This window comes from Sarcophilus harrisii, chromosome 3, assembly GCF_902635505.1.
Source record: "Sarcophilus harrisii chromosome 3, mSarHar1.11, whole genome shotgun sequence".
In the NCBI taxonomy this organism is placed as follows: domain Eukaryota; kingdom Metazoa; phylum Chordata; class Mammalia; order Dasyuromorphia; family Dasyuridae; genus Sarcophilus; species Sarcophilus harrisii.
Window position 1 is genome coordinate 349,905,622 of NC_045428.1, and position 12,072 is coordinate 349,917,693.

Sequence of the window (12,072 nt, forward strand, 5' to 3'; positions counted from 1 at the left end):
TTTTAATATTTTGTCTGTTTGACATACTGTTGAATCAATTGCAAACTTCTTGTTTTCAAGCCAATGCTAAAACATTCATAAAATGTCAGCAATCATAGTACTAGAACCCTCATAATATTCATGCTAAGATCCCTGGTAGATATTGTGCCAGGACATTTTTTGGTAAGTCCCCAACATTACCCAACTAAAGCAAATACCACCCAAACTTGCAAACAGTGATATTCTCTCTTGCACATGTTTCTTTGCCATTTAGCACATGGCTAACTATTTTCCTAGAATGATTAATACTTGTACCTTCAGTGGAATGATGACCTTTGATTCTCTTATTCAAAATTTTGTTTATCACCTGGAATCATTGCATCACAATGAAGAAAGAGCAGAATAAAATTGACTCAAATATTTCTGCTCTAGTGTATCTGTAGTTTGTTCAGTTGTATATGTATGTTTTTTTTTTCCTACTTTGACTCCACTCATCGAAGGTCATTTTAACTGAGAGATACATATACTAGATGCAGAATCTTAAAAAATGTATTGTATAAAAATATGAAGCTTCATCACCATCTGTTACAAGTTTACAACATATTCCCAGGATCTAGGGGAATATATATCATGTAAAAGATTGAGGTGTTTTCAGAAAAAGGATTGGTGAACCTATTCCCATTTTCAGCTTCCACTCTCAAAACAATAGAATCAAGGGGGGAAATCTTTATCAAGTTATCTTCCAAGAAAAGAGCCATTTTAATTCTCTTGATGTTACCTGGCTTTATTATAGAAGCATAATAAAAACGGCCTGCAATTTCCAACTCCTGGAAATTCACACTTTAATTATATAGTAAGGACCACCTTGGGACTCTGCTATTCCCAGATCAGTAGGGAATGAGAGAATAACAAAAAGGGGAGTAATAGGAAAAAAAAAAAAGGAGAAAGTTGCTTTAGGGAAGAGAAAAACAACACATCATAGAGAAAAGCAGAGATCAGGAAAAGCAGATAGAAAAAAAAGTGAATTAAAGAACATGAGTGAAGCAATCAACAAGAGATAAAGATGCTCAGAGCTTAGAAGAAAAGGTATGGTTTATGAAATTTTATGATACCTTTATGTTTCATTTATAATAGATTATATTTAGGAGTTCATAGTATTTGACATTGATTATAAGTTAAAAACAACTAATGACACAAAGAAACCAATTCCTTCCTTAATTGATAATTTAGTCAGTAGAATCATTAAAGTGGCCCCCAAATCAGAATTCTAATTTTCTTCATTTTTCAAAATTCACTGTCAGCATTATATTGTCATGAGCCTCAAAATTAGAGAGGAATTTCAGAGAAGTCCTACATCATTCACAATGATATATGTCTATAGAATATGTCACAGAATCCTTAGGTTTCTAAGACCCAGCTCACATATTGTCTCCTATATCAAGCTTTTCCTGACCCTCTCCTCTTGAGATTACTTTTTATTACTTCCTATGTGCTTTGTTTTTACATACATACACGCTATATCATCTCAGAAAAATGTTAGCTACTTGAAAGGGCAGAGTTTGTTGTTATTGTTATTTGTCTTTGTATGCCCACTGCCTAATACATTACATTAAGTACTCAGAATACTTGTTGAATTGAATTGAATTCACTTCTAAGTAATACAAGTGTATTCATTTGTCTACATAAATGTTCACATTCTGCCCAGGAGAGCAAATAATCAATTCTAGATGCAGCCATAGTGTCATATTTAGGAGAGAGAAGACAATGGGTTAAGAAGTCTTAGGAGCAGGACTTCATCATTGGACAACATATAAAGGATTTTATTTGATTATCTGCATGCAATATTAAAATTAATTCATAAATCCAAAGTGGTTCAGAAGACAAAGTTTAAAATAATGCCTGTGGATGTAAATTTTAATTCTCTATGTGAATACAAAACATTCGATATATCAATGCATTGAGAGAACATTATTTCAATCTGGTTAAAAAGCTATATGAAAATGTTAAGTAAAAATCAAACTTAGGGGGCACAAGATAAACCTCATATCACAATATTTGCATGCAGGTTTTTTATTATATTTTCCTATGATAATTTTCTTGGATTAATATTCTTACTTTTATACTCCAACTCTATTTACTCAAAGTGTTGGTTTTTTACTAAATTCTGGCACCAACTATCTCAGGACAGCAATAATTTATGTGAAGCTAAGTCCAATGTTTATGCAGGCTTCTGATGACATTTTATACTAGGGTTGGTATTAGGAAGTAGCATAGGAAAGTGCCAAGTCTCTCGGCATGGCTGAGACTCAACATATCTGAAACCCTCCTCCTAATGGCCAGATATTCCTCCAGCCAAAATACTCCACTGCAGAGTCATGGGAAATACTTATGTACCAATTATGGGAAAGGCACATTTAATGAAAACTGTATGTTTACTTTCATAGTCTTACTGAGATGGCCTAAATACTTAGTGCAGCTGGCACATAGAGTGTTGTGGAAAAAAAAATTTTTATTAAATTTTTTGAAAAAATCTTTTCTTCTTCTTCTTAAAAGAAAATTATCTGTATTTTCTAACTGCACTAAGAAATGCTACTTATATGCTTGATTTAAAATAAAACATTATCAGGAAAAAGATCTCATCAGCTTAATTTTTTTGTTTTACCTGCTTGAGCTAGACAGAAGCAAATGTTCATTGCTTCTGTAACCTTTATACAGAAATCGTATCCATCATTTGCTCCAAGACGCATTCCGAATTCATTGCTGGTTAGAAGGTATTAGTTACATTTTTAATTTATCCTAGAAGGAAATGTCTTAGTGAGCTGAATGTAAACCAATTTAGTGGATAACTCATTTGCTGTGTTTCTTATCATGATTGCGTTCCATCTACCTCTAAGCCCCCACAACATTCTACTGCACTCTACCATTTATTACCATTTGAATTCAGTTCCTTTCTGCTACTTCTGATATTGCTCACTACTTGGCCTAAGAAACTTATGCAAAATTTGGATGGCAAAACCAAAAAGAAAGAGATTAAGTTGTAAAGACATGTTCTGTCTTTGCTTCTTTGCTGTCTTTTGCTTTTTCCATGCCTGAATTCTGTGGCTTCTAAATTGACCTAATTTTCAGTCAAGGTCTTTTCCTTTTACCAACTGATTTCTACAGAATCTATTTTTGTCACTGCAAAATCTATCCTGTGTGTGGGTTTGCACGCACATGAACATTTATGTGTTTAATACAGCCAAAAGCATTGAAACATTGGATGAAATCTGTATTGATTAAATGGTGGTGATGATGGAATGAAGAGAGGGAGAAAGAGAGATCACATGTAGCACCATCTGAAAATCTGTGAAAATCTTTTGTATAAATTGTAGATATAGTGCTTTACTGGCATAAGACAGTACAAAAAGATTATCAATTTAAAATGTTTGTTCTGCTTCCCTCAAGATAAAAACCAGGTTAACTTAAGCCAAATGAAATATACCATGAAAAATGTGGTCCATTTTATTTGAGCCACAGAAAAAAGAATTAACAGTTATATTGACAAAGATGGTGGTAGCTTACCTTTAACGACGCTTTGTAATTTGGACACAAAGCAAAAATGGACAAAGTCCTAGATTTTCAACCATTCCTGCTTTAGAAGTAAAGGAAGCTCATATGTCCCAAGAATAGAAAGATAAACTCTAGATGGTAGAAAAATTATTATGGTCCTGGATTTGTGATATGGCTATAGAGATGATTTTAAATTCTAATTTTATTCAAGGCATTTCTCAGATTATTTATTTCCATAAATTGGGAGCATTTAAAGCAAGAGAATTTAGAAGTCACTTTAAAAGGTAAGAGATGATCTAGCTTTTATACAAAATTATTATCTTAATAGCTTGCCATGCAAAAAGTTCAAAAATAAGAGATGTTGTTTTTCTAGTGATGCAATATACTAACTGTATATTACACTTCTTCCCTGAACATGATTTTTGTGCTTTTAGGATATTTTAAGTTTGTAATGGAATGATATGAGTTGGCCAATGAAATTTAATTTTGTTTAGTTTGGCATTCATTTATTGAAATATGGTTTTACAATTCTTTTCCCCTTCCAATTTAAAACCCAGGTTAATTTGTCCCTAATCATCTAAACAATGCAACATGTGACATAACATTGTCAATTTTGATGATTACAGGTATAGGCTGCTTTGCTGAGTGTCTCTGCAGTTGTTAACAACAAGTTTGTCCTTTCTTTCCTTTTTTAAAAATTCCCCTGGAACACAAAATGCTGTGACAGGAATGATATACAAAATTACATATTTGACTTGGTGCCTAAAAGCCACCCTGGGATCCATAACCTTCCTTAAAGATTTAAGAAAGACCTTTAGTCCACTTCTGAGAAGGTCCTTAGCTCAGAAAACTTTATCTCTCAACTTTACTTCTTAGCAGCTGTTATATTTTTTTGCTGTCATTTGTTTGACAGGATCCAGTTATAGGTTCCGATGTCTGTTTAAAGAAACAGGGAGGTTGTTGGCTTTAAAATCCCTTCACTGCTTGTGTGATCAGCATTTTCCCAGGCTTTTCTACATAGTTTGCCAAGCAAAGGGACTGACCTTTTGTAGCAAACACTTTTTCATTTCAAAATGCTCACTTTGATTTTTGTCCCATTTTATGCTCATTCCAAACTGTTTACAACCCACTAAAAATGACTGTGAATTATATGTTTGTGTAATGGATTCCTTTTGTGGTCTGAGTGGAATGTTTACTTTGAACAATTAGTTATCTTTGGATAGATTATAGTGACCTGAAAAAAGAAGAGCTAAAAGTATTATCATACCTTAACTGTTTCCTTTTGTTTAACTCCTATCCTAGTACAAGATGATTATACACAAAGGACACTCTAATGATACATGCAGGGACAATGTAAAATAATCATATTTGTCTGTTATGACTATTTTTATTATTTACTTTGAGATTTATAATGATTTTGCTAAGTATTTATATTTTTAAACTAGATGCATGTCCGTAGAAATGATGCATATACATTTGATACCTATATATACCTAAGAGGAGTCAATTGACAAACAATTATTTATTAATACCTTCTGTGTTTCAAACACTGTGCCAAATACTGGAGATTTAAGTCAAGAAATGAAATAATGCCTATTATAAGTACATGAGTGTAGAAAATGATATATTAAAACACAAATATAGTTAATGGGTAAAAATATGTACAAAGTTATTAAAAACAAAATAATTTGGAAAATGGATATCAGAATATGGGAGGGAGGAAGAAAAGGAAAGGCTTCATGAAAAAGATGGTATTTGAGCTTCACCTTAAAGAAAGATGTGAGGTAAAGGTAAGAAGATAATACTTTATAGAGATGAAGGATGGTCATCACAAAGACACAGGGATGGGAAATATTAAATTAAACTAAAGGAACAGAAAGAAAAACCCAGTTTGCTATGTTATAAAATGTGGGAGAAAGTAATTTGAATTTTGTGAATTTTTAATATTACATATATATATATATATATACATATATATATATATATATATATATATATACATACATACAAGGTGGGGAAGTGGAATGGAACAGAGATCTTCTAGACATGTGTGTGTGTGTGTATAAAGCAATATACCTTAGAGTGTATATAGTCAAGTGTATGGTCAAGAAAACCTGGTTTCAAGTGGCCTCAATGAAAACATTCTTGCTCTAGTCAAGGAATTAATTTCTTATTACTCTACAGAGCTTCTAAAAAATTTAAGTGGCAGAAAAATAGCTAACATTCATTGGTAGTGACATAGGGTGTTTCCTAAACTAATAAAAATCCAAGGTCCAGCATATCCACTCTCTGAAGTGTATACATTTATTATATCTAGGATATATGTAGTTTCCAGAGTCATTATAATAATAAGTATTATCAATAAACTATAGCAGTTCATGTCATTTTTGCTACCACATGGTCATAGAAGTATAGATTTACAATTAGGATTAATATTGGAGGGCATTTTAATCCATCTTCCCTCATTTGACAAATGATGCAATGGAAGTTCAGAATGGTTAAGTGACTTGCCCAGAGTCAAACAGGTAATAACAAAGCTAGGATTTGGATTCAGGACTCTAACTCCAAATGCTGTGCTCTTTCCCCTGCACTATTCTGCAAAACCTACAAAATACTCCTTTGCCATAATATAATTTTGTATATTTGTTTCCAGTTGCCTTAGAATCTACTACCCTGAGAGTGCAGATCATATTGCTTCCACTCAACAATCTCAGCTCCCAGTTCTGCTAATTTTGTACTCTTCATTCTTTCCCACTTTGGGATAATCTATTATAGTTGGATCCAAGCACGCACTAAACACTGATACTTCCATGAAGAATGTGCAATTTGTACTGTTTAGTTTGTGACAAGATTCTCAAAGGCTTTTATGATTCTATCTCATTCCAGGGAGAATTCTACTTACTAGTTTTATAAGCATTAAGTTAAAAAAAAGTAACAGAAACAAAACAAACTGATAAAATTATGTACAAAAAAAAAAAAAAAAAAGAAAGAAAGAAAAAGAAAGAAATCAATAGTTCAAGATAAGCATTTTTTCTCCTTAAGGGAATATTTGTGTCTTCAACAACAGCAGCAAAAAAAAAAAAAAGTTCCCAGGGACACTGAACTTTGTTTAATCTAAAGTTATGCGTGAGTATATTCCCTGGTTTCCTCTTCTGAGTTGGAATTAAGCTCTGTCCAGTTTTGAATGATGGGTATCTACTTCATTCCTCTCTAATACAATCCCACGATTGCCACCTTCCTTAGAGCAAAAGCCAGTCAGCATGTTGTCCAAGGGCCAAGTTGGAGCTGGTTCTTTGGGGTATTCATGCTGGGGCCTCTGTGTCTGCTGGAAAGCCACATTCAGAACTAGAGGGTTTTTTCTTTTTTTTTTTTTTTCCCTTTTCTTTTTTTTTTTAGAAGTAAACAGAAAACATTAAAAGAGTATAAAAGAGAATTGGGAACAGGAAAGAGAAAGAAAACAGAAATGACAAGGTGCAGAAAGAGAAAAAAATCCTTTGTTTTAAAAATAAGAATACAAAAAGAGATAAAAAACAAAGGCCTGTGAGGTCTGTAATAGAAGGAAGACCAGCAATTGAGCAATTGTTTATCTTTGGTACCTGCTTCTTTGGCTGAGCCATTCCAAAGATATATCATTTTGCTGGTTAAAGAAATCCTAGCTATATTTTCCATTGGCAACCACAAGAAGCATTTTCTAAATATTCACATTATAGTTGTAGATATTACTATTTGCATACTTAACTCCATTTATTGGTAATCATTGGTGACTTTGCCCTACATTTAAAAATGTACAGCATTCCTTTTATCACATATTTCATAAAAATTAGGAAAACAAAATTGGAATACACAAGTAAACAGAAATTTTGCCTAAGAAACAAGGCAACATAGTATAAATAATATTAATGAATAATATATGAATTATATAAATAATATAAATTAGAATATTAAAAATCTAAAGTGATGGAGAAGAAGATAGAAGCTAAATGCCTGCTTTTAGATGATGTCCAAACCTGGTTTGGGTTTGTTTTTTTATTTATCTCCACATTTCTGTTTTACCCTTCAACCCTCACCACTTAGTAATTTAGATTCTTAAAATAACTTTTCCTTAGAGTCACTGGAAGGGAAACAGGGCCAGCCTCAATTTTGTAGGACCTTAGTTTCTAATAATGTAGAAGGTTTTAAATAATATATCATCTCTAGTATATCAAGATGGAAGACACAGCAGTGGATTGTGATAGTGTCATTTATACTATGAGAGTTTTGGATCTAGCAATTTTTCCATTGTTAATTCCTTTCATAACTTAATTAGTAAAACCAAAGAATATTCTTAACTGAAACTTGGAAGGATAAAATTTATTCTCGAAGCATGTTTACAAAACATGAAAAAAAAATTTCATTTGTTTAGTTTTTAACAAGAAAGTAACAAAAAGGCAGTTAGTGATTTCAATCCCATTTTCATTTTTATAACAAAAATGATTTCTGGCTTGAAATTTTAAAATTATGTGTTTTTTTCAGAATATGAATTAGTAAGTTACAAAAAATGTGCAATATTCCAAACTTTATGATTTGTTTGTATATGGTGATTCTTGCACTGTAGATAAAATAAGAAAATTTATCCTTGTAAAGAGTAGATTTCTATGGCCAGTAAATTTAGATATAAAAGTCATATAATTAAAAAATCTCTGATTTGTGAAATTATAAAAGTAATAAAACATATGTAACTCTATCTAAGTTTTGAAATGATTGATTGATTTTAATGTAAGATCATTTTGGGTAGGAATGGTTTCCTGCTTTGTATCTCTAGTAGCTAGCATTTTTTTTTCCTTTTGGGAATAAATGACTTGCCCAGGGTCACACAGCCAGAAACTATTAAATGTCCGAGGACAGATTTGAACTCAGGTCTTCCTGACTTTAGGGCTGGTGCTCTATCCACTAGGCCAACTCTGTCCCTCCAGCAACTAGCATTGTGCCTGATTCCTTGGTATACTTAATAAAAACTTTGGTGATTGATTGATGTTTCTTTAGTAATTTTGTTCTATTATCTGAAACTTTTTTCTCAAATATCTTTAATTCTTAAGCTATCTTGTGCTCATTTCATTTCCATTCGCAATATATCAGGTATTTAAATATCCTGAATTTATTTTTTCCTTAGGCATTGCCTTCCAATGAGGTATGTCCCAATAAACATTGCTTCAGTGCCAGTATTGTGGTTGTTGATGATTTATCAAATCTTTTCTCTTGCCAAATATGACTTAGATCCATACAACAACAAACTTTTTCAAGGCCAGGCTGAGGACTCATTTCTAAACAGGTTAGATACTTGCACAACTCCTTCAGTGTGGTCTGAAACTTGATCCTAGATTGGTGCCATATTCAATCTGCCAACTTTGCAAAGAACATTCTGACCTTCTTGATTCAATTTTCTACTTCTATGTCAATCAGTGTGTCATTAGACAAAGTGCTCTCTCAAATACCCAAATTCATCTATGATCTCTTCAATGTGAATATTTCTTTCAACCATGCTGATTGTCAACTATCCTTGCCTACCCAAGCTCTTCTTGTACTCTAGAGTACTAGTGTACTACAAGACTTCAGACTGACTGATGACCCCAGATTCTCTATAAGGTCAACAAACATAGTGTAGAGATTTTAAGTTTTGCTCCTTCCCTTATTCTTCTGTCTTTAAGGTGCAAAAAGAAGACCTCGGTAATGGACTGTGATATAAAACTAATCATATCAGAGAAATGAAAGTGAATTATTGTTTAGTAATAGTTTCACAGAATCCTAACTATAAGTTATAGTACCAAACTTATAGTCCCAAAAAAGGACTTTAAGCTTTATAAGAATATACTTTTGTCCATAGCAATGATCCTTTCTACACCACCTCTTCCAGAAGTGTTAAAGAATGATATTTATCTTATTGAATTAGCTCTTTGTATAATTAACTACTTGCATGATTCATCCCATAAATTTACCAGGTAAATTGATCAAACCTATTGAGTGCCTTCCAAAATTTCTCTTAACACCAATGACAATACTAGTAGAACACCAAGCTTTCCATCAGCTACTCCTCACTCTTTCTGATCAGCCAGCCCATTTTTCATTTAGATATTTCTTTTCTGGCCTCTTTTCCTCTGGTTCTCCTTCATGTTTCCTGTATGTGATGTATTGCAGCCTACTCACAACTACCATCTGCCTCTTCATTTACCTCACTTGTAGTTCTTCAACAATGAAAGTGTCCTAGGACTTGTGGTCAAACAAGCAGAATGCTGTATTGAAAAGGTAAGCTACTGAGGTAAAAAGACGATATGATGACTTTTGGTCTGTATTTCCCACCAAAAAATCTTCACAGATTTTCAAGATATTTCTTTTTGTAGTCTAAGCAACTGCGTACATAAATCTTTAGGTTTCTTCTCAATTCATCCCTCCACAATGACTTTTTAAAGTTGCTCAAAATAATTCCCATGGGCCTTGTATGTGTGCAACAAAAGCATAGCATTAATTCCAACAGCTCCTAGATGACTATCCCAGAGTCTTTGAAGATGACTTGTTGAATTAAAATAATTTCCCCAAAGACCAGAAGCTCTTCAAGAAAAAGACAAAGTCTACTATAAAACCCAACATTACTCCATTAACTATAAAAAAGAAATATAGGAAACCCTCAATTCAGATGGGACGAGCTAATATATATTTTAAATAATATTTTGTTTTTCCCAATTACATGTAAAGAAATTTTAAAAAATTTTTGAATTCTAAATTTTCTCCTTCCTTCCTTTACCATCCCCTTTCCTAAGGCAGCAAGCAATTTAGCATAGGTTATATAAGTGTAATAATCATGTAAAAAACATATTTCCATATTATTTATGTTGTAGAAGAAACAGACCAAAGAAAAAAATGTTAAAATAAAAAATTGTATGCTTCAATCTGTATTCAGACTCTGTCAGTTCTTTCTCTGGATAAGTATAACATTTCTCATTGATGGGGGTATGAAACTGTGTTTCCTTTTGATTTGTAAAATTAACACTCTGAAATTCTGTCCCCCTTGATTCCTGACCCCCCAGCCTCCAGAAAGTCTATAAACAGAACATCTTCCTGGATAGGCTTTTCTAAGGCAAATCACCTCATTGATGCAGACCCTTTTCAGGAAATTCCAAATTCCAGAAACCTTCAAAAAGTACTTTCCATTCAATTGGAGGTCTAGGTCTGGAGACTTTGGCTTTCTTTTCAACCTGAAACCTGAGCTTCAGATTTTCTATAAAGGATATTTCTCAACTCACTTCTTTGCAGAATATCCAAAGTAGTATGCTTTACCTCTTTGGCATAGCTGCCAGGACCCTGTCTGCTATGAAGACATTCTCTTTTCAGTACCAGCCTCCATTTCCCTAATAGGACTTTGCCACTGAAGAAGTCAGTTTTCTTAGCAAAGTTGACTTCTCATCCAGCAATAAAATTCCCTTTTTACCACCTAAAACTCTGGGTCGTGAATTCTTTCATGAAGGACTGCATGGACCAAAAAGGGATTCCCACAACTCTCTGACTGCCACTAGAACTCCATCATCATCATGAGTCCTTTGGAATTGTCTTCTTTCGTTGTATTGTTAAGAATAGCTAAGTCATTCATAGTTAATAATCGCATAATATTGCTGTTACAGTGTACAGTATTCTACTAATGTTCACTTCATTTTGCATCAGTTCTTATGTCTCTTCAAGTTTTTTTTTTTCTGAAGTCAGTCTTTTCTTATATCACAATAGTATTTCATTACAATCATATATCATAACTTATTCAGCCATTCTCCAATCGATGAGCATCCCCTTAATTTCCAATTCTTTGCTACCACAAAAAGAGATGTTATAAATATTTTTTAGAAATAAGTCCCTTTCCTTTTTTAAAAAAAATTGGGAGGAGGGGGATATAGATCTCAAAGTCACATTCCTAATCAAAACATATGCATAATCTATTTGACCTTTGGATATAATTCCAAATTACTCTCCAAAATGGTATAATCACTTCCCAACAATACATTTTTAATTAATATTTATCAATGAACTTTTCATTGTATTTGAACTTGCTTTTTATTAGGACATTTGAAATCAACTAATGGTACCAGATTCTTTGTAAGGTTAACAAAGATAGCATAAAGATTTTAAGGTTTTGCTCTTTCCCTTATTCTTCTATCTTTAAGACTGCAAAAAAGAATTCTTAACTGGATTGTGACATAGAACCAACCATATCAAGGCCCTAAATGTAAATTATTTAGTTTAGTAATAGTCCTATTGAAGAGGGGACCCCAAAACTCTAAAAATCCTTAAAGGAGAAAATCTCCTTCCACTCTGCCTCACTGAGGGACCCCACCCTGAGGGACAGTTTCATCCTTGTTATCTAGGTGGGGTTGGGAGGATGCTAAGTATAACTCATAGTATCAAACTTATAGTCACAAAAAGGAACTTATGGTTTATCAGAATATACTTCCTACTCAATAAAATGATCCTTTCTATATCACTATGATAGGAGTGTTAAAAAATGATATCTCTCTTACTGAATTAGTT

At 32.8% G+C, this 12,072-nt stretch overlaps 1 protein-coding gene across 2 annotated transcripts in view; it reads left to right on the top strand.

The window, feature by feature from the left end:
- The window catches only part of ARHGAP15 (Rho GTPase activating protein 15), an 818,783-nt gene that overhangs the window by 503,740 nt on the left and 302,971 nt on the right, over nt 1-12,072 (top strand). The window lies entirely within an intron of this gene.